Here is a 21,170-nt window from a genome sequence, read left to right as displayed (position 1 = left end):
CTATTGATTAGTTGTCGCTTTGAGACAGGGGCTGTGTAGATTGGTGGTTGGCCAACAAGTTTGTATGAGTTTAGCTAATGTTATTTTGTTGCCATCGGCGAACCAGGCTGGAGGGGAAGGCCTGAACAAGCTCACACTGGAACAAGCAAGGTAGTTAAAGGTTACGTTATAGGAAGTTATGTTTAGTAGATGTTAATAGATTCACTGTTAAGCAGTAGCGGAAGTTAAAAAAGTCACAATTACAGGAGTGCACTATGTTAGGAGGTAGACACTTGCCTGGTTACATTATGGGGGGGGGTGATTTTTTTGGAGCGGGTGTAGGAAGTTTAGGTGACAAGCTCTGTATAGTGAGGTTTTAGTGTGGTAAGGCGGAATGCCCATGAATTTTTGTGATGCGCACCTGTTTCAATAAAGCAGCCTTTTTCACACATCAAAAGTGTTGGCTGTCTGTGCTGAGCCTCTCACACCCAAAAAGCTTTCTGAAAATCAAGAAAGATGCTCGAGATGAAAATGGAAACATTGAATGCAGCTTCCATTTTGGTTTGGAAATTTGAGGAAGGAAGAAGACAGAAAATTTTCTTCACACAGAATTGCATTTACTATTTTTATGGGAATAGACTGCTCTTCTGCCTGTGTGGCCAAATTTGAAAAGTTGGAGACAAGACAGAAAATACTCGTAAAATAAGATAACAAAAGTAGGTCTGCTAATAACGCATGTGATCAACCCACTCTTTTTGAAACTATTATTTTATGTATTTTGCAGCGCGATGTCCACAAGCCAAAGATTTTTTGTAACTCAGCATGTCTTATAGACAGACGCTGAAACTGAGGAGAGATTGGATTTGGCCCCCTTCAATACCACAGAGGCGCAGTTCTCACTCGCCATGGCGCAGGGGGTAGAGGGTGGGAGGCGGTCGGGAATGATTCCCTCACACACAGTACGTGGTTCGGCCTGTGTCAGCAGCACAGCCGAGCCGTGAACACAAGCCGCTGCTTGTTGCTTCCCCTGGGCGGGCGCTGCGTCCCTCCCTCAAGCCTCCCCCAGTACTTCTAGCGAGGTTAGCTCACTCGTCCTTTCCTATCTTGCAGCACTAAGAGGGGCGTGGCGTCAGGCTGGTGGGGTGCGCCCCGCCCCCTCAGGACCCGCCCATCGCCCACGCCCCCTCGCGCTGGGACCGCAATGATTTAGAAGTTCAGGAATCCCACGTGACGTCACCATGGGGTGATGTAATGGTCTCTAAATAGAATGCATTGTAATCTGCTCTCAGTCCAACGTGGTTCCTCCGCACCGGGCTACGCTCTTCCTTCCCTACACTTGTTTGGTAAGTTCCTAAAAATACAGTGCTTGCTGCCGCCGCCTGGACGGCTCTCGTGCCTGCTGTGTGCGGACTGCCTGTGCACTTGCAGCCGGCTGCGGTGGACTCCTTACCCGAGGCAGCATCGAAGCGGGGCAGGGGCTGCATGGACAGCGACAGGTCCTGCTGATGGGACAGTTCTGCACTCCGACAGGTCCATCTTATGTGATCACATCTGTGCACACTGCACAGTCACGTCTAGCATACAGCGGCTGATCTGTGCAGAGAGAAAGGAAGCTTGAACCTATAGGGGCAAGTCAAGTTTAAAAGGTCAATTCCGTGGAAAGGGACATGGCAAGGATGTAGGGGAAGAACTGTATTTACTGGTAGGTCCATTTTATAGGGACCGGTCTGTGCAGAGGAACACGTCTACAGTGGCAGGTCATTTCTACATATGGTATAGGAGCACCTTATAGAGAGACTTCTATGCAAAGGTCTAGAAACTGGCTAAAGAGACATTTCCGTACTCGGGAGAAGGTGATGCCCGTATGAACCCTTCCTCACACAGGGACATGCCTCGTCTATAGCCTCAGGTTCTACTCTGGAACAGTCGCAGCGGATTGGACACAGACCGGGATGTCCGAAGCCTGGGGAGTCTGCTGCCGCTGAGGAGGACCCCCGACGCGCCTGGAGGTGTCTCCGGATGAGATGCACATCCGCGGAGTGACTCTTCTCTGGGCTGCACAGGTGCCTCGGCGACCTCAGGGGGTGTGTCCACCCTCCAGCTCTGAGCTGTGACAGTGCTACCCAGCCACGCGCGCAGCCCGGCGCATCTCCACGTCTACGACAGGGAGTTCTACAAGTTCCGAAAGTGCACGCGGTATCTTTTATCATCGGCGCGAGGAGCCCGCCAGTGTTCGGGTGCTGTCTGTCGGTGACTGGAGGCGAGTCGCGACATCGTCTGTGTACGAACAGGTAAACAGACTGACACACACTTGACATTGTATATACAGTGATGAGAGCTGTGTCTATTATATACTCCATACGTTGCTGAGATATGTGCTGTTAATATGTTACAGAGCTGAACCTGTGATTGTATTTTAAATGAGTGATCAGAACTTTAACGGGATATGTAGTAATACACCTGGGAGTTTAATATAAGTATAATAACAATGATTGGGGTGAATTTTAATGTGTAGTGAGAGGTGGGAACTGCGACTTATGGAGTACAGCTGAGCTGGTATTACTAACACGTTTACAGCTCTTTGAAAGACAGGTGTGGGTATGAAGCGCCTTGTGTAAGTTAACATAAAAGTTAATATAACAAGTTGGACCTGGTGTGCAGTTCTGTGAGCTGTTAATTTAACGCTATATGCATACATTGGAGTTGTAGCCCTTAGGACTGGAGATAGCAAGCGATGGAAACGGCGACGTTCCCAGTGTAGGTGAGAGCTTGGCCTTTTACCAGGATATGCCGTGACCGGAGTTAACTTGTGTGGACTTAATTGCACGCGGAGCTGTGGCAATTGAGACTTTAATGGACTAGGCACAGCTGGGAGCTTAAAGCCATACCATATATCACGGGGACGCGATTCCCCCACTAAATGGACAATCTCAAAATAGGGGAGAATTTCAGCAAATCAAGCCTACTTCTGCCAGTAATGTGACTTATAGCACGAGCAGCACTTCTCTAGAATGACCCCACTGATATACCTGTGCAGTGTCACCTGCCCTGCGCCGAGCACGCGCGCATCCTGCTTTGCATCCTTTTGGTCGGGCTGCAGGTGTGTCCTCAGTCTGCTGCGAAATGCATCTTCGATTAAACTTCTTTTAGGGTTGTAGCGCACGTGTGGGTTTGTTATACTTGCTCACCTCTCACCTTTGCTTCGCAGGAGAGGCGCGTGGCTCTTGAAGCCACTGGCGCACCCAGTCTCCTCGGCATCTCACGGTCCGGCGCGTGCCTGGAGGGTCCGAAAGTGGCCGTTCTCGTACAGCGCGTTATAGAGGTGTCCCGAACTTCGACCAATGACCCCTCCCAACTCCCGTTAATGCTTATTGTTAATAGAAAACGCGATGGGCGGCCTTATGGTACTTTGCATTGAAGATGCCGGTGTTCCTATAATCCCAGAACACTCTCTGTGGGGAAAGGACAGTACCAGGGCAATGACGTACCGCAAAATTATTCCCCATCCCTGCAGAAAGTTGTGAGGGTTCCCAGAGACTCCCAAATCTCACAGAAATTCATAGACGTCAGTCGGAATTAAGGGGGGTGGGGCTACCTGAGGAGTGCCAACCCCAGGAGGGGTCGCAGGGCCCCGCGTGACGACTCTCCCTCGGGACGTCATTGCCTCACTGTGCGACCCAGCAAGACTCGGTGGAAAGCGCGGGATCTGAAAAGGGTGCGGTAAAACAAGAGGTCTGTCATCATCTCTGGAATGAACTCTAGATAGGTACACTAGCAGCCCAAGGGGCCCCGGAGGTTGCTACCTGTCGTCCAATTATATTTCACTATACGTATTCCATTAAAAAAGTTATTTGTTAATGGCGTAATACAGCAGCCCGTAGGCGTGGTGTCAGCTTCCCTATCTAGCACCACTCAGAAGCACTTCTCTTTAACTTGGTAGAGACAGAGCAGGGTCTGAAGTGTTGTCTCACTCTAGAAAACTGAGAGTGGGGTGAGACTTTGGGGTCTGCCACTCTGGCATCAGGGGGATGGGGAGAACGGGGAACACACTTTAAAGAGAAAGATAAGCTACATGTATTGAAACCTGTTCATTAGAGTATCCACAGGCGTGCCCCCTGAATATCCAAGATGGAATATTGTGATATAAAATATCCAGGTAAAAAAAAATCGAAATCAAAATAGCGAAAGGGTTTGTAAGTATAGATTTTCAATACTCAAATCCACATATGTGTAACTTGACAATATACATATATATCTTCAAGGTACCTAGGTGTGAAGCTGAGAATAGTAAATCTATACTTCGTCCAGGATATTTTGTATCAGAATAGTCGTATCTTCGATATTCAGTCGGCAATAGCTCAAGGCAGAGGAACCGCTGTGCCCTACCTGGACTCTGTTAAAGCCCCCAGAAGTGTCCTACACTTGGAGGGCGTGAACCCAAGGTAAACAGCCTTGGAATGGCAGACAGAAAGGCACGTGGGCAGCACGGAACTGGATGAATCATAATCAGGGCTGCTAGAATTTATTTCCACATAAATTTGGATTGGTCACATTTGCCACATAATACTCTGTTTTCTGGAAACTGTGCAGAATCCAACAGAAACCATGTTTTAACTCTACTGGAATCAACGTTGCTTAAATGCTATGCTTTGAATGTAGCACAGGTCTTTACACTTTGCTGAAGTTAACCAGTCACTTTGAATATTTTGATTGATTACCGGGTCTGGTGGCTCAGTGGACTAATGCGTCTACTACAGGGGCCTGTGTTCGACCTCATGGTCACAGGTTCAAATCCCGGCGGGTCCACTCAGCCTTTCATCCATCTGAGGTCGATAAAATGAGTACCATTGAGTTGGGTAACAACAAATATCTGTTATTCAGCGCCAAGATACCCGTAGTGGTGAACTTGCGCTTTACAAATACACATGTTAAGCATTGACAAGATGAGGATTTTGCCCAGATGATGCTATTCGCATCAAAAGATAGGCTATGAGAAGTGTTTGTGCCAACAATAGGACACAAAACCCGGCATATTTTAATGTCATTAAACTACATTGAAAATAGTTATTTTCTATGAACACAACTCTCAGAGAATAAATATGTAACACGCATTTCTGTTCCATAGAGGCGTTTCTTGCTAGAGCAGGATTCGTTCATAATCCATATAATGTGAGCATGGAATGAACTTCACTCTGAGCTCCAGAACAAGTCTGGAAACCCCGCTGGGACGCCCAGAGTGAAAGAGGCGCACGTGCTACCACAATGGACTGAGCACCTGCAGGCCTGCTTTCTGCTGAGTGAACAATTGTATAAATGTTGTACAGACTATTGCACTCTGAGAAACAGAAAGGACGATGTTAATACATTGAGTCACTGTGCTTCCTTGCAAAAGCAACATAATATAATGTTTTTTTGTGAACAACATTTTCAGTAATGTCCCCAGAATGTGTAAATTTTTCTTTCTCGAGACATCTCTTTCATGAGACATCATTAAAGTACCAGGATCCTTTTTGTAGGAATAATTATGTGTTAAACATACAAATAGCTAGATAATGCCCAAAAGTACTTCATTATTTGTCTTTAGTCCTATAATGTGTTGCCCAATTTCGTTTTTCTCGCTCTATATTTCAGTCAACCATGTTGCTTAATTTAATCTCACACTGCCGCATAATCCCAGAGTCCAGTTGACAAGGGTCAACTGCTGTTTTCAGATGGAGTTCAATCTAAGTAGAAACTAGTGCCCTCTATAGTGCCCCCAGGGCTATCACACGCGCTGTAATAGTGAGCCTGCATAGCCAGAAAAGCCTAAAAAAAAGCAGGCATATGACATGTAAGGCTGACTGTGGCTAAGTACAAAGTGCAGCATCTAGAGGTCAGAAGTGATGGGGAGTAACACTAGGATTCTTGGAGGGCACCGAACTTAAAAGGGTTGAGAGAGAATCTGATATCATTTGACCTTAAAGTGGTTAACCACAAGAACAATGTCATGGCGAGGAGGCAGCCAGATGAATGTTGTTCGTCATAGGGAGTGGTCTAACCAGTGGGTAAAAGGAGATTGTGTTACCGCTGTACACCTCATAGGTAAAGCCTCACCTGGAGTGTTGCAAACAGCTTTGTTGCAACCCCCTTAGAAGAATACCAAACACCGTGAAGACAGGAGGCAGCAAACAATGGCCCACAAGGGCCTAGTTCATACCACATTTCAAGATATCCACATGGGACGCAGTTAATCTGAAGTGGAATTATTCACATAGTGCTTCGAAACCTCACTTAGAAACCTGGTATAGAAACAGCCTTCCGAGTCGTAGAGGTTGGTCTTATTCCGAGTGAAACATATACACAGGAGGACAATATTCAGAGGGAAATTATGCTCTGCAGCTTCAGAAATAAAGGAACCACAATGCAAGAGTGTGCACTTGTTAAAGGCCGAGTGCTAGCCAAAGTAGAAATAAGACAGTGACCATACAGGCAGAGAGGTGTTCGAGCAACTGAGACAAAGTATTGTTAGGAAATTATACACATCTCACCATCACTGGTGGAGATCAAGAGTATAAAAATTCAGAGAAGTGTGGGACACTGGGTGGCGTAATAATATTGAAAGAGTGGGGGAAACATTTGAGGATATGTATGACCGCATACACAAATTATAAATATGAAATTGGGCAGGGTGGGTGGGGTTTCTCAGATTCTGTATCAAGTATGTTTTCCAAATACCCTAGTTCCCTTTATGCAGTGATCGCAACATTTGTGTAGCACAACACTCTCCATTTAAATGACTTTGTGGTACTGTAGAACTTACTGTAAAACACAACAGAAGTTGTGTGTCACAGTAGATGGTGAAAAAATCATACATGATACATTACCTGTGCCACATACGGATTCCTCATTACAGACTTTGTGCTAACCAGCATGTGGTCACCACGTCTGGGGCCTATTTGTACATTATTATCATAGTCATAAATTACACTCATGTTTGAAAAAGTTGGATGTTAAATCGTATTTCCTAAATTTTGAATATTTAATCCAGATTTGATGAATTATCCAACCCGAAGACTCATTTACAACCTACAAAAATTCTGCAGTTGGACCTGAATGGTTAAATATGGCAAATGTAGGTGTTCCCAGGGGAATTTCAGGGGCGTGTGGTCTGGAAAGTGCTAAAAATCCACAAAGTTGCAACTTTTTTATTTCTCATAAAAACGCTCTTAACTACTTTTCACCTTCATTTAATTGTTTCTACCTTTAGTGATAATACGTGATGAAGTAAGTGTGTAAACCCTGCGTGTGAAAGTCCCAGGACCGCCCATATTTTCAGGGGCCCAGGGAGAGGGTTCTACAGACTTAAATGTATATTTTGCATGTGGAAAGAAAGAAAAAAGTTAGGGTTAATTAGCATTTTAAGTGTAACGCAAAACCTGCAGAATTTCTGCCAGTGGAAAATCCACCGGGAATGGGCTATGCTTATGTGTTGAAATCTACAATTTTTGCTGTTTATATTCACGTGCAAGGAATGGATTTTTGTGAACGCAGAAAAAACGAGCAACTTTAAGAAACTTGTACTTACAGGTACAAGGTTCTCACAATTACTCGCTTATTTGTGAAACAGGCTTTTATTATTGACATTGTACCTGAAAGCAATTCACTTTTCCTTCTCTACAAAATGCTGAAAATGGTGAGAGATTCACTTAATAGGGACAGAAAGGTCAACTGTGTATGTAAATCTTTCCTTTGGCCCTACTCCTGAGTGGTACAAAGGTACAGTCTACATGCTGACTGGTGTGGTAGTCAATCAATCAATCAATCAGGGGGTTTATAAAGCGCCCTACACACCCGTGAGGTTCTCAAGGCGCTGGGGGGTGGGGGAGTGATTCTCCTGCATTATAGTTATTTACTTTGGAGTTTATTTTGAATCTGTTGTTATTTCCTGGTGAACTGTGCTGTGCTGAGTGCATTTAAAGTGCTTTACCTGTGTAACTGTGTCAAAGGCTCGGCTGAGCTCAGAGGCTTCAGTGTCTGTGCTGCATAAGTTATGCCTGCTTTGGTATTGGCGGTTAACGAGAGGTCAAAGGGGATCTCATGTGGCCTAAGCATACTGTACAAGCTCTGACAGTGGACTTTTTTACATTCTTGCTAAAACTAAGCAAAGGATGGACCTACCATCAATATTTTAACTGAACCATATACAGTCTTATTGAAAGTTCTGAAAATGTTACTATTTAAAAAAAAAAATACAAGCTAAACCTGGATGGTCAAGTCAAGTCAATTTATTATGCTTGATTAATTAAAACCATTGCATATACAAGGCATATAAAATACTTAATATAACAGATGAACACTTTTATTATGTTGGTGAAAGTTATGTCATTTTCAAATTAATTTTTGGGAAATTTCCCATTAAGCAATTTTGAATACTTTTTTTGCAAGAGGGAGGCTCATGTGCATTAAAAATGTTTTGCAGAGAGGTATTTTGTGCCCAAACCATCTCTGCCCCATTCTTGTGCACCAATTTTATGCAAAGTGCATGCTCTAGTGAAAAAAATCATGTGAGATAACCACAAATCACATTTTGCGCTAGAAGCATCATTTAGAGATATTTTAATGGAATTTCAACAAAAACCTCGATTTTGTAAACCCTGAATATGAGATCTAAGGTGCAAAGAAGTCGCAAACTATGACTAACAGACAACTGTACTCTAACTTCACATACTTGTCATTGAACCTGGTCCAAGTAATTACAACCTAGTAACTCAGTACGAAGTGGAACCTGGGTAGGCAAGTAATCTATCAAAGCTCTTGCTCCTCCTCAATAAGTTATTACATTTATTACCACTGACACACTTTTAGTCTGCAAGTATAAGCGTTGATCAACAATTTATTTGTATGTGCAAAATGGGAACACACAGCACAAGCAGATTTTACGACTTGAATTTATTATCCAGAGATTACTAGTACAATAAAATAACAATATCAGTACAATATGACGGATGCAGTCCTCTGTGGGAAAAGCACTATGCAATATTTATGGAAAAAACTATCTTAAAGAGTTAAATTATCATCCCTGGAAGAGCAAGCAGATTGCTTGTCAGATGTCAAGCGATTGGCCAAAATCTCCATTTATATTATGGTCAGTAAATAAATGCATGTATGCCTTTTGCACATAGCTGACGTTTCGACCTATTCGTATTAGTCTAAGGGCAATCATCAGGGCAGTATAATAAACTCGGAGCATCTAAAAGGGATGTATCTAAAAAGACAAGTAGTCGTGCCAGTGTCTGAGGTCTAATTAGGTAGAAAATTAGAAGTAATTACTTTGGTGCTTTGCTTTCAGTCGGTTTGCTTATGTAATTAAGTAGGAATGTGAGCAGATTCGTATAAAAGTCTAATCAAGAGTGCGGCAGGGAACCGTCACATCATCATGCTATGGTTGAAAACAAACCTGTCTGGGGTTGCTTATGTACTTATTTGAAGGGGTCATGGCCTAGCAGTTCGGCCTAGACTGTGCTTACCGGAGCAGGACGAAGACTGAATTGCATATGGGAGGTCTCTCGCTAGATGGACATAGTGGTCGAAAAATGATGATCTGGAATGTGGACCAAAGCCATCACCAGTGGCTGGGATAATTTATGCATTCCTTCCATTGCCCTGTTGTTTGTTATGGTTGAAACCATTGCACCTGCATACTCTATTGACAATAACTATTTAAGTCTTTAGGAGTATTTTAAGCACAATTATTGTTTAACACTTCTTTGTACTGAGCAGTGGGTCGCTTGTATTGTACTGATATAGTTATTTATTGTATTAATCTTTGGATATTTACCACATTTCATAAAACTCTTTTTGTGCCCGGTGTTTCATTTTACAAATTCAATTAAGTTGTTGTTTAGCAGTTATTTTGGTATGCTAAAAATGTGTCAGTCGTAAAAAAAATGTAATCATTTATAGAGGAGGAGCCCGTTTTGATACATTCAACCTCTTCGATCACCCATCCCGCGTTGTCCTCCACCTCGACTATCATTGTTATCACCATGGACATAGATGTAATCAATTTTCTAATCAAAAAGTCCAATTTGATGTATTGAATTGTATACTTTACTCTTCCTGGATTTTCATTTGGTACATTGTTAGATACCTTTGCTAGCCGCTGAAAACGAATAATGTCTGTACAACAAAGCACAATGAAGTGCCCGAAGGCACTATTTAAATAATAATAAATTAGTGCTTTGTACCCTGCTACGAACTGGTCCCATGCATAAAAATAAAAACATCAACAGAAAAATGCTATCAGTAGTGCATTTTTGCGCATATATTATGTTAAATTAGGAAAGTTAATGGTGACCTAGTTGTTGTTAGAAAACCCGTAAGATTCCTTTTTTGTGAGATTTTAGATGAGGGCGGAGAACCACAGGGGGCATAGAAGCAGAGGAAAGTGTAATTAATTATGAGTTATTATTGATATGTGATTAGCAGTTTCATTGAAACCCCCCATCAGGGGATTAAGGGGGTCTTTGGATGAACGCTCGTTAGCGGAGCGGGCAGAACAATGATAATGGGCGCACCTCCAGAGGCAACTCCCTCCAGTCTGAGTGACACAAAGCACTCACAAAGCAAATCCCACTCCTGTCAAGGTTTTCTTTGTCGTGCAAATCAAAGTTAGACGTAAAAGGTCTCCCAAACAATTGTTGCCTACATTTTCCCATCTCAACTTGCGATTTTCTATATTTATAGTTGGCTATGTATCACTGCTCTTGCGTGTTATATACTCAAAAATTCAGTCAGTAATACTTTTCTAGTATACTTTTGTGAGGCCCTAAGTTATAGACCCCTTAAAGTGGCTTAGGAAATAGGATTTGATGTGAAACCTTGGCTATGGAGTTTCAGCATGTATGGAGAAGGAGGTTAATACAGCATTCTCTTGACCAGGTTGATGAAGGAAAGGCTTTTGCAACTGGCTTCTGATAACGACAAGTGAGGAATGTATTTCTTAGTTCTCAGAAATGAACCAAATGGTGGTCTATTACATTTCTATCTAGCGCTTCTGTTTTATATGTATATCGCAAGTTACTGTGAAATAAAAAGTAAATTTGCTGTAAAACATGTAAACTAATGTTAATATTGTAGCTGCTAGAAAGTGGTTGCATAACGCACACTTGTGTGTGTGTGCATATACAATACTACATGCATTATATGTCTGCCTTCTGTTACTGAATAAACAGCAGTGGATTAAAAGCACGTATTTCACTAGAATGATGCCAGACTTGACAATAATTTGCTATAATTTGCATCAATAATTTATGAGAAATACTGATTTCAACCAATAGAGGCCAAGTGAAGTCTACAGAATTCTACTATATTCTGTCTTACTAGTTTCAATAAATATTTTCCTGTATGAAAAAAAATATCAAATAAAAATAAAATACAGGACACATATATAAAGTTCTCATATTGCCATCCAGGTGTTCTAGTGACATTTACAAACCACAAGCCCTAATGTATACTTAAGTAAAGGAATAAACTTATCCTATAAAATGCAAAGCCTGCTGCCCTTTAGGTGGATGGTTTCGCACTGGGCCAGGTGCCTGTGCTGTCAAAGATTAAGCCCCAAGCTAGTAACCGCTTGCTAGCAGTCTTTCAACACGTACAACAACGTTCATTCTGTTGTAGGCCAGACAGTCCTGCAGGATTTTAGCCAATTTTTCCACGTCAGTAAATTCAACCTGTGTGAGTTGATGCCCACTGGAAAATGTAGTCTCATTACTAAAAGGACCTGTTAGATAAAGAGCGGGAGGGAGGTGCGAAGGGAAGCGCGAAGCCGGCAGCACCGTCTGCGAGTGCCACTAGCCCGTCGGTCCTTTTCTTGTTGGATATCGTAGAACAGCAGAGCCTTAGTACCACTGTGGGAAAACCCACAGGTCTGGAAGAGTGAAATCACGGAAAGTAGAAAGTTTCACTTTGCCAAGAGCCAGTCACTTTCTGCCCATCTGCAGTATTCAAGAAGACAGAGGAGTGATTTGGGAGTTGAGCGAAAAAGCTTTTGCCAGAGGTCATCCGCCGGACGATGGTAAGAAGACGGTGGTCTGCTACTGTTCACTTGTTTGTACTTGTTAACTCACCATGTGATGTTTGGCTAGGCTTAGAATAAGACTCTTTATTGCCTGACTTTAAGGAGTCCGTGAAAAACTATTTGCTTACTTGGTGCAACAGCTCTATGCATTGTATCTCTCCAATCATCTTTCCTACCATGAATACCTCTGTCAGGGACAGTTTGTAGTGCAGCACTTCATAAACAGGTATTTTGTGTTTTCAGCCTCATTATTATCATCCAATGCTAAAGTTATTTTATTTCTACCATTATAATTCATTTATATACAAATGCATGTTTGGTCACTGTTGGAAAATGTCAGAGCACTGCTGTATCTTATTGTACACGCGAAAACCAGGACAAGCAGGGTGTAGCAGCTGCTTTCCTTGGTCAATAATGGCGTCTACTGTTCGACCGAGATCCGACCTCATTGAAGAGGGGGCAGAGTTTATTTTATTTTATTTTTGTAAGAGAGGAGTTCCTATGTGCAGGTAGTGCACAGAGAATCAGAAAAAAGTTGTCATACATCACACTGGAAATTCGCACTTTTGTTTTCGTTCGTGCCCAGGTTTTCAATGCCTACTTGGAAACAATAAATCTCTGATGTTTCCAGAAAACGCCAGAATTCTTTGGCACGTCACAGTACAAGCAGCTATTCTAGCTTCACGAAGGGCCTACAAGACTGTGTGGACACTTGCGGTTTCTCTTTCCAGTTTTCTGCGGCGCCTTGCGGTCCATTCTCTCTTTATCAATTCTTTCATATGTTTTCTCTCTCACGCTTCTTCGCCCTGTAGCTCGGCCCTCCGTTGCCTTCCTTCTCATTTGCTTCCCAGCGCTGACCTGTTTATTCGCACCTCTCACAAGCCTCCTGCACAGCGTTGAAGAGGGAGCTGTGATTTAAAGTCCCAACCAACGCCGTTCGCCTTGAGTTTCATTCCCTCCATCAGACACTCTGACTGATTTCCACAAGGCCTCGCGCGACAATATCTACAAACGCGGGCCTTGTTGTAAAGAGTGAAGCGCCACCTTCAAGTGTGTGTATTTTGTGTGAGAAGTAGCGTGCTGGAGACACCGAACAGTTAAACGCGCACTGAGCCTCGGTTGTCGAGTTTTGTGAAGCTCATGGGAGTATCGAGCAAGAACAGAAACTAGCCTGCGTTCCCCCGGTCTCGCCTTTCGCAGGCGCAGAGATGCCCTCTCGGGATCTGCTAAATAATTGCAGATGGCCCGCAGGGTGTCTCGTGGCGTCTTCCCTCGCGGCCCTGCCGCACACGTGCGCATTCAGGCCGGGGCCGTAAGTGATATTATTACCTGCGCCGATCGAATGTCCGGCCAGCCGGCCTTTCCCGGCGCCTCAATAAATAATGCTGCAAGTTTACTTTTCAGTAACGCTGCACTTTAAACAACGCGACCTGCCGCGTTAATAGGATAATTCTTATTGCAGCATCACACCCGTCACTTTCATAAAGTTTGGCTGCACGTGCTGTTCACTTTCCTAAAGCTTGGCTGCACGCGCTGTTCGAGAAGGATTCTAATCTGCAAGGCCACACAAGGGACATAGACCAAAACTCTGGGCCAGGTATATTACAGTGGGTGGGTGGTCTAAGGGCAGGGGCGCAGAAGTGGGGGTGCGAGAGGTGGTGCGGGACTTCTTAGATATCCTTGCAGCGCAGGAGGTCAGAAGGGGCACGAGCAATAACGAGGCATGTACATTGTGTATGGTGTCAAGCGTGAAGCAATGTATTGTGCAGAACTGCTGCCTGTTTATCTTGACCACTGGCCTTTTCTTTTCTTTGAGTGTAGTAAACTAAGGGGTTCTTTTTTAATGTGAACAAGGTCACCGTCTAGCTAGGGTACAGGAAGTGTCGTAGAAAAGGCCCCGCAATGTTAAATGTTTTCTAATATTGAACAAACTGCAAAGGCTTGCAAAATAAATGTTACAAATATTTCGATAAATATGTGAGCATTAAGAAAAGTTCCAATGAAGCTCGTTTTTTGTGTGATTCAGAATTTTTTTATTTTTTTATTTCAAAGTATTTTATTAATTTTTACAGACAGGTACATTAGCTTTTCCGTTAGGAAGTACCAGCCAAACGTGGTTGGTGTTGCCGTAGCTACAGGTAATTGGTATACATGTTTGGCTGCACCCCTTTACATTGACTTGCTAGGAGATTAAGGACAGGGTGATAGAAAGAGAGAAAATAGAAAAGAAAGGGTGAAGGTAGGTTACAAGAAGTGTTCTATAGTGATGGGCCTGGTCTGTGTGATTCTGAATTGTGATTGCTACAAATATTGTAATAGGATCAAAACAAAAAAGAGACACGTCACCTGTGTGATGCACAAATGATAGATATGCGCCGAAAATCGATTTCCACGTCTTTTCATTTATGGGCCTCGCAGGGTTAGCAGTAAAGCTGCACGACTGAGGCAAATGTAGTTCTTATATGTGCGCTGTGTAAAAGGCAGTGCCCTACCCTAGCACACCGTGCTTTAGTCATACACTTTGGACAATGGGCTCCCCACTCGCCCACCATTCACCTGTCCAATAGGTGTGGTATGTGCAACCCCAATAACTTTACTGACGACGCATTGATGGCGGCACCCCAACTCTGAAAATGGTTCCAGCGCCACTAAAAGATGCTGTCAATGCCTTTAAAATCAAATTTCTTTATTATTCATAGAAAAGTCAATTTGCTATATTTCAACTTTAAGAGTGATTGTAAGTAAGTAAGGAGCAGACATATATAGAGCAGAAATGTTAACATTACAGTTATCTTGGCGCTATGGTGTCTTGCCCTATCCCACTCCCACTATACAATCCTGAAACGAGCCATTAGCGGGTTCTAGGGCTAATTTCTGGCAAAGAGCTACATTTTAAGTTTTTTTCTAAGGCAATTCAGATTTCTACTAGCCTTGATGGACGCTGGGATCGTATTCCACAACTGGGCAGCCGTGATATGGAAGGTCCCTCCACCCGCCCTGACCCGCTGTGCCAGTTCCCTTTTGTGCCGTATAGACTATGCACATTGATTTGAATATAATCCTCTCTTTCACTGGTAGCCAATATAGCTCTCTCAGTGTCGTTGTGGAGGAGTTATATCTCGATTTATTCACTGCAAATTTTGCTGCAATTGTCTGGCCCTATACAGTCTCATGGGCTCCCTGGAGAAGGGCATTCCAATGGTCTAGTCTGCTCAGAATTGTGCCTTGCATTACTAATCTGTAGAAAAAGATTGGAAGCAGCCGGGTCAAAGGAGACTGCACCACCAGAATCAGTCACTAGCAATGTGCAATATTGCCCACCTCAAACGTTCTGCTGCTTGTAGAACGTAAATATATACTTGAAAATAGATTGGATGAGAGGCAATGTAATGAAACAGCAGCCCTAGTGACTGTAAAGCCGGAAGTGCAGCCGCCTCAGAGCCTTGTTGAAGACATGTCGGTGTCAGCCGGTGCTACCCCGGGCACTGGAAGAGGGGCAGGGAAGCAGACCAGCTTTGCCCCGGAGTTGCAAAGCATGATTTACATTCTGCTCAAGTAAGGAAATCGAAGTATTTGAGTCAGAGAGATAGTATTGTTCTTCCTTGAAATCCACCCCTGAAGAAGCCCATGTTTGGGCGAAACGCATTGACTGGCTGTTTTTATGAAGTACAACAAGGAAAATAAAAGACGGAAGATACAAAACATTGATATGTGACTTGTTTTGTGCTGTAATATTTTGTTTACTTGGTTTACCTGTATCATCATATTGCCTCTCATCCAATCTATTTTCATGCATTACTAATCTCCCTGCTGGCAGAGGTAGCAAAGGCACTATTTTCCTCAGGTTCCATAGAATGCAAAACCATGCAGCTGCCTTTTTTATTTACTTGGGTCTCCAGTGATAGTTTTGCATCCACATATACCCCAAGATTACGCCCTATTTGCGATGTCTCCAGGTTGCCTGTCTTGGACCAAGGCCAGAAGGCAGCAGGGAGTGAACAGGGAGGTTTAGAATGGGAACAGCACAGAGATTCTATCTTTCCTTCATTGAATTTTAAAGTTCTTTTGAAGCCATCTAGCCACCTCATGTAGATAAGAGTGGAGTACTGCTACATGGCTATTCTTGTCGAGGTACAGAATTTGCTGCGTGTCGTCAGCATAATTCACAAAGTAAATCCCATAAAATCTAATCAATAAATAAGATGCATAGATATAAATTAAAAAGAATAGGGCTCAGGGCAGAGCCCTGAGGTACTCTCTGTTCTATTTTTTTGAACTCTGAACGAAACAGGGGGGGGGGGGGGGGGGGGGTATGATTTTGCTGATATCTCTCCAAAATGAAAGACTCAGTCAAGTTAAAAAATGTTCCTTCTATTTCTATCTCGTTAAGCCTGTGCAACAGTATTTGGTTGTTGAAAAAGTGTGTCTCATAGTGGCAATACAATGTGTCTGTCTAACTTTTTCACAGCTGCTGTTTTTGGACCAAGTATTAATATAAGCTCTGTCTTTCAATTAGTTTGCCAGATTTTATCGGCTGGTCTCACTGGGCAGACAGTGAAGTGAGCACAAGCACATTACTTACTCTTCAGAAAACTCCTGAAAAGGAACTATTTGAACAAGACTTTGAGCGAGAGCTGCATCTAGCGATGCAGTGACCGAGTAACGTTGGATAGGTACCCAACACCCACAGACTGACTGGCAGGAGTCCAACTACCTGCAGTGCGCACCATTCCTTCCCCCCCCCCCCTCAACTCTCACAACCCTCCCTGCTAACTTCCCTCCACGCAGAAAAAGTATCTCAAGCCTCCTCTTCCATTCGTCAGCCAGAGTTGCATTATCAAATGTTCAATACTTGGCCTGCAATCCCTGTATAAAAGGCTATGTGTAATGCCCTTTTTATAGTGTAGCTACCTGTTATTGGAGAATAACTTAGCTACTCAATTGTAATAGGTTGTTACAGTATAGTTCTGTCAGCACAATGCCTGCTGCTAGAGCCACCAGCCAAAGTGAAAGGTAGGTCAAGGAGCGTCATTATAGCTGCAGTTTAAACAAGGAAAACATTAACTGGCTTTTCCCTCTCCTGATATCATTTTTTTCTGGAAAAATGTGATAGGTATAAAGGAGATATTTATGACAGCATGCTTTATTTCCCCAAGCTGCAGGTCATTGTTGGAAAGATAGAATCTCTGCATGTTTCTACACAACCCGAGCCACAGCCTTTTCTATCAGATTTATGTTTAACTGGTTCTAATATCTTTTTGTGAAAATGACTGTCTGCTTTTGGGTGTGTTTAATTTTGCAGTAAAGATTCCGCTTTTATTCTTCGTGTCTGTAATGAACATGAAAGAGCAAGACACCAAGTATTAAGTGGTTTGTGAGAAGGGTGATTGTGTGACCATTATTATAAGGAATAAATTACCCTCTGGTATATATTAAAATGATATTAAAAATCATCTGAGAGTTCCATGAACTTATAAGTGAACTCCTTCTTGACTTGCAATATCCTTATAATGAACGTCAGAGGGTACTTTATTTCAAAAATAATTATAGCTCATTCTTGGCCCTCACAGGACAACATAAGCCTTAACCAGATGCGGCCAGTAACACAGTGGAGTGAGTGTGTATGGGAATGGTAAAGCTCTCTAAAATGACAATGAAACAACGCACATGGTGCAGCAGAAAAAAACCTCAATAAATAAATCACAGCATTTAGATGTTTCCAGCCTGATCCGATACTGATGAATTGTGTTATGTTTAGTGTGAAATGTAACAACATACACATTTTCATATCATTGTCAATAAACTCAACAAATACCGGCGCACGCTCGAAATTATTTTCAGGTGTCCCAACGCTCTAATAAACTCGCGGCAGCGCCACATTGCGGCTCACTGTTGGTTTTTGCCACGGGGCATTTCAGTCGTTTTCAGGAACCCCTTGCTCTAATGTGGGGTGTACGAAAATAAAACACCTTTTAAAATACTTTAATAGCACGGGGCAGCAACCTCGAAAATGACGTCAAGAGTATACAGTATACCTGGGTTCTGTGACCTGAAATTACAACAAGAAAGGAGTTTGTGCACTTGCTTGTGTGTTGGACGGGTCACCTTGATACTAGGACGACCTTTTCCAAGGTCGCAGTGTCTGAGGTAGAGCTAAATTCTCCTCAGCGGCGAGGAGCTGGGCTGGAGCCGGGCTCCAAATGATTTTTGTTGGGAATAGTTCCAATTGTGTGGCAACGTCCAACCGACTCAGGCACTTTTAAAAAGACATTCTGTCTTCCACCTTCCTTAAAGTGTTATTTCACTTACCAATTAAAAGAGTCTCTTTGCGGGATTTTCTTGTCTTTCATGGATTTGTTCCTTCGAATGGCTAAGAGAACATGCTTGCATTGGGAGGTGTCTGAAGGCCGCTATCTGCACCCGTTTATTGTTTTTTTTTTTTTGGGGGGGGGGGGGGGGGCGAAAGATGCACTTATGAAACGTTCCCATCTCAAAAAGAAAAATAAGCCTTTCCATTTTTTTGAGGGCCATGTCAAAAATACAGAACTCTATGTTGTAATATTTCCTGAACATTAAAGATGCCATAATTTAATTTATATTCCTTTTATGATTTTTTAAATATGCATTTTTCTTGAGGAAAGAAACGTGAGAAAACTTTACTCTTTGCCCATCTGGATTAACTAATGTGTACATGTAGCTACCCCATTGTATCCCGTAAATACTATTTAGTTTTAGCTGTTTGTGTGGTTTTTAATACAAGGTCAAAATCGCAAAGAAGTATTTCACCAACATGAGGGCAATCCTAGACAACTTTCAGGTGTGCCCAGAGCCGGTGTGTGGTGTTCGTGGTGGAGGGGCGCACTGGCCCTGCACGCATTAAGTGTGGACGTATTGCCAGGGAGCGGTAACAAATGTCAATTTACCTTGAGTGCCAAACATTCTAGCACCAGCCCAGAGGGCATGATGGGATAAGATGTGACGGTAGATACAGCAACACGAGACACTGCATTGACACCACAGGTGCAAATTATTATCTTCAACACTACGTATCGCAACCGCACAATTACACAAGGGTATTCATTTCTTGTGGTTGTCTGGAGGTCAGGATGGTACTCCGTCAAATGGCGGCGATTGTGGCCTCCAGAAACGTCAGTCTCACCTGGATAATGTTTACTCTGAACGGATGCTGCAGCCTCAGCTCTTTAGCCAAGGCCTCTCTGTGTAGTTGGAGAAGCAGTTTACCACAGGGGAACACATTTTTTTTTACCTTCAGTGACTGAGCAAAATCTTGGTACTTTTACCACATGCAGTCACTTTTGACATGACTTTGTAAGGCGAAGACACATATCTCAAAGAATTTCAAAAAACGCGAATGATTTTAATTCAGTTTGAAACTGGCTAGTCTGATGTAGTCATGGCCGGACTGGCCATAGTGGGCACCGGGCAATCCCCCGGTGCGCCGCACGGGTGGGGGCCGGTTTTGGGCCCCTAGGGGCCGTTTTTGTTACGGGCCGTTTTTACAGTATAGCTGCAAAATCGGCCCTGTAACAAAATCGGCCGAAAACCGGCCCTGGCAAAGAGCTCGGCGGCACCCCTCCACCCAGGGGAGGGGGTCGGCCTAGCAGTTTGCCAGGGCTGGTTGTGGTTCCCAGTCCGGCCCTGGATGTAGTTACCGTGTTTCAAGGGGGGTGAGTAGTTTAAAGCAGTGGTGGCTCCTCGAGGGAGTGCTGCGGAGCAGGGTGGTAGAGGGGCAGGGCGGGGGGTAGTAAACTACGGCATACGGCCCATAGGAGTTAAGTCAATAAATATATAAATAAAACAAATTACATTGCGCTCTCTGCATCGCCATTTGGCGTTTCAGCACACGCACTGTAATTTGTTTAATTCATTCACATATTGACTTAACTACGTTCGGCCGTGTGCTGGTGTTTACTACCCCCAACCTGCCCCTCCCCACCCCACCTCACTGCCCCGCAGCACTTCCTCAAGGAGCCACCACTGGTTTAAAGTAACTTAAATGAAAGGGTGAGTAAAAGCGATGGCGGAGCTATTTTCTTTCAAATCCATTAGAAAACAGATTTGCACATAGTAATTGCACGCCTGCGCCCTGTATCCATTTATTGTACGATTCCACCCATAATTAAGGCGCACAATTAAGAAAAAGGAGAATCACCTATTTAGGTGAGGCTAGAGACAGATATAGTTATTGCAAGAGAAAATGTGATATATAGAGAGAGGGGCAAAAGGTCCAGACGTCCTGACATTTATACGTCATTCAACCGTATATTGATTGGAACTATCAGTAAATGTAATGGCATTTATGTAGCACTTACTACCACTGATGAGGTGTCAAAGCACTTTTTTGGCAAGTAGCATGCTACTTCGGAGTCCAAAAAGGATTAGTGGTGAATTAGTATAGATAAATATGAAATTAATTTGAGCAGTGGACATGCTACTCTGATTTCTGGATTGAAAAGGATAGTGGAGGGATAGAAGAGGGAAGGGTTTACATTTATATAGAGCTTGCTGCCCCTGATGGGGTGTTGAAACGCTTTTCGGCGGGTAGCACGCTACTCTGGAACCCAAGCAGGATTAGTGGGGAAATTAGAATATGGGAATATGAAATTAATTTGAGTGGTGGACATACGAGTTTGTTATTTGGATTGAAAAGGATGGTCGAGGGATAGAAGAGGGAAGGATTTGGATTTTTCTTTTGAGCTCATATCAGTAGGAGGAGGTTTGGGATGAGTATAGGGGAGGTGGAGGGGAAAAGTCAGAGGGAAGGGTTTAAAAAGGCTTGTTTGGGAGATCTGCATAGTAAAAGAGGGATGAGATGATGCAAGGAGGGGCAGAGGAGGGAAGAGTCTAGAAAGGGTGGTTTTGGTGATCATAGTAAAGTAGAATGGGGTTTGGGATGAGTAAGAGAGTGGAGGCAGAGGATCTATCGAGAGAGGTACAGGGTGAGAAATAGGGTAGTGTATTGGAGAGAGTGGTACAATAAGGTTTGAGATGAGACAGAGTGGAGGTAGAGGATATATTGCGAGAGGTATACAGTGATATGTATGGTAGTGCATTGGAGATGCTGAATTAGAAGCAAAGTAATAAATATAAAGATACATAAGTTCATGGA

General features: G+C 43.3%; 1 protein-coding gene across 1 annotated transcript in view; it reads left to right on the top strand.

Annotated features, from left to right (window-relative positions):
• Positions 1-1,371: 1,371 nt before the first annotated feature.
• The window catches only part of CREB5 (cAMP responsive element binding protein 5), a 1,089,524-nt gene continuing 1,069,725 nt past the window's right edge, over positions 1,372-21,170 (top strand). The window contains exon 1 of the mRNA XM_085631606.1: positions 1,372-2,270. The gene's annotated coding sequence lies outside the window, so the exon portion shown is untranslated. The remainder of the gene's footprint in view (positions 2,271-21,170) is intronic.

The sequence above is a fragment of the Triturus cristatus genome, chromosome 10, assembly GCF_964204655.1.
Source record: "Triturus cristatus chromosome 10, aTriCri1.1, whole genome shotgun sequence".
NCBI classification, from domain to species: Eukaryota; Metazoa; Chordata; class Amphibia; order Caudata; family Salamandridae; genus Triturus; species Triturus cristatus.
The sequence above is the reverse complement of the archived record's forward strand: the minus strand, read 5'-3'. Positions and strand labels throughout refer to the sequence as shown.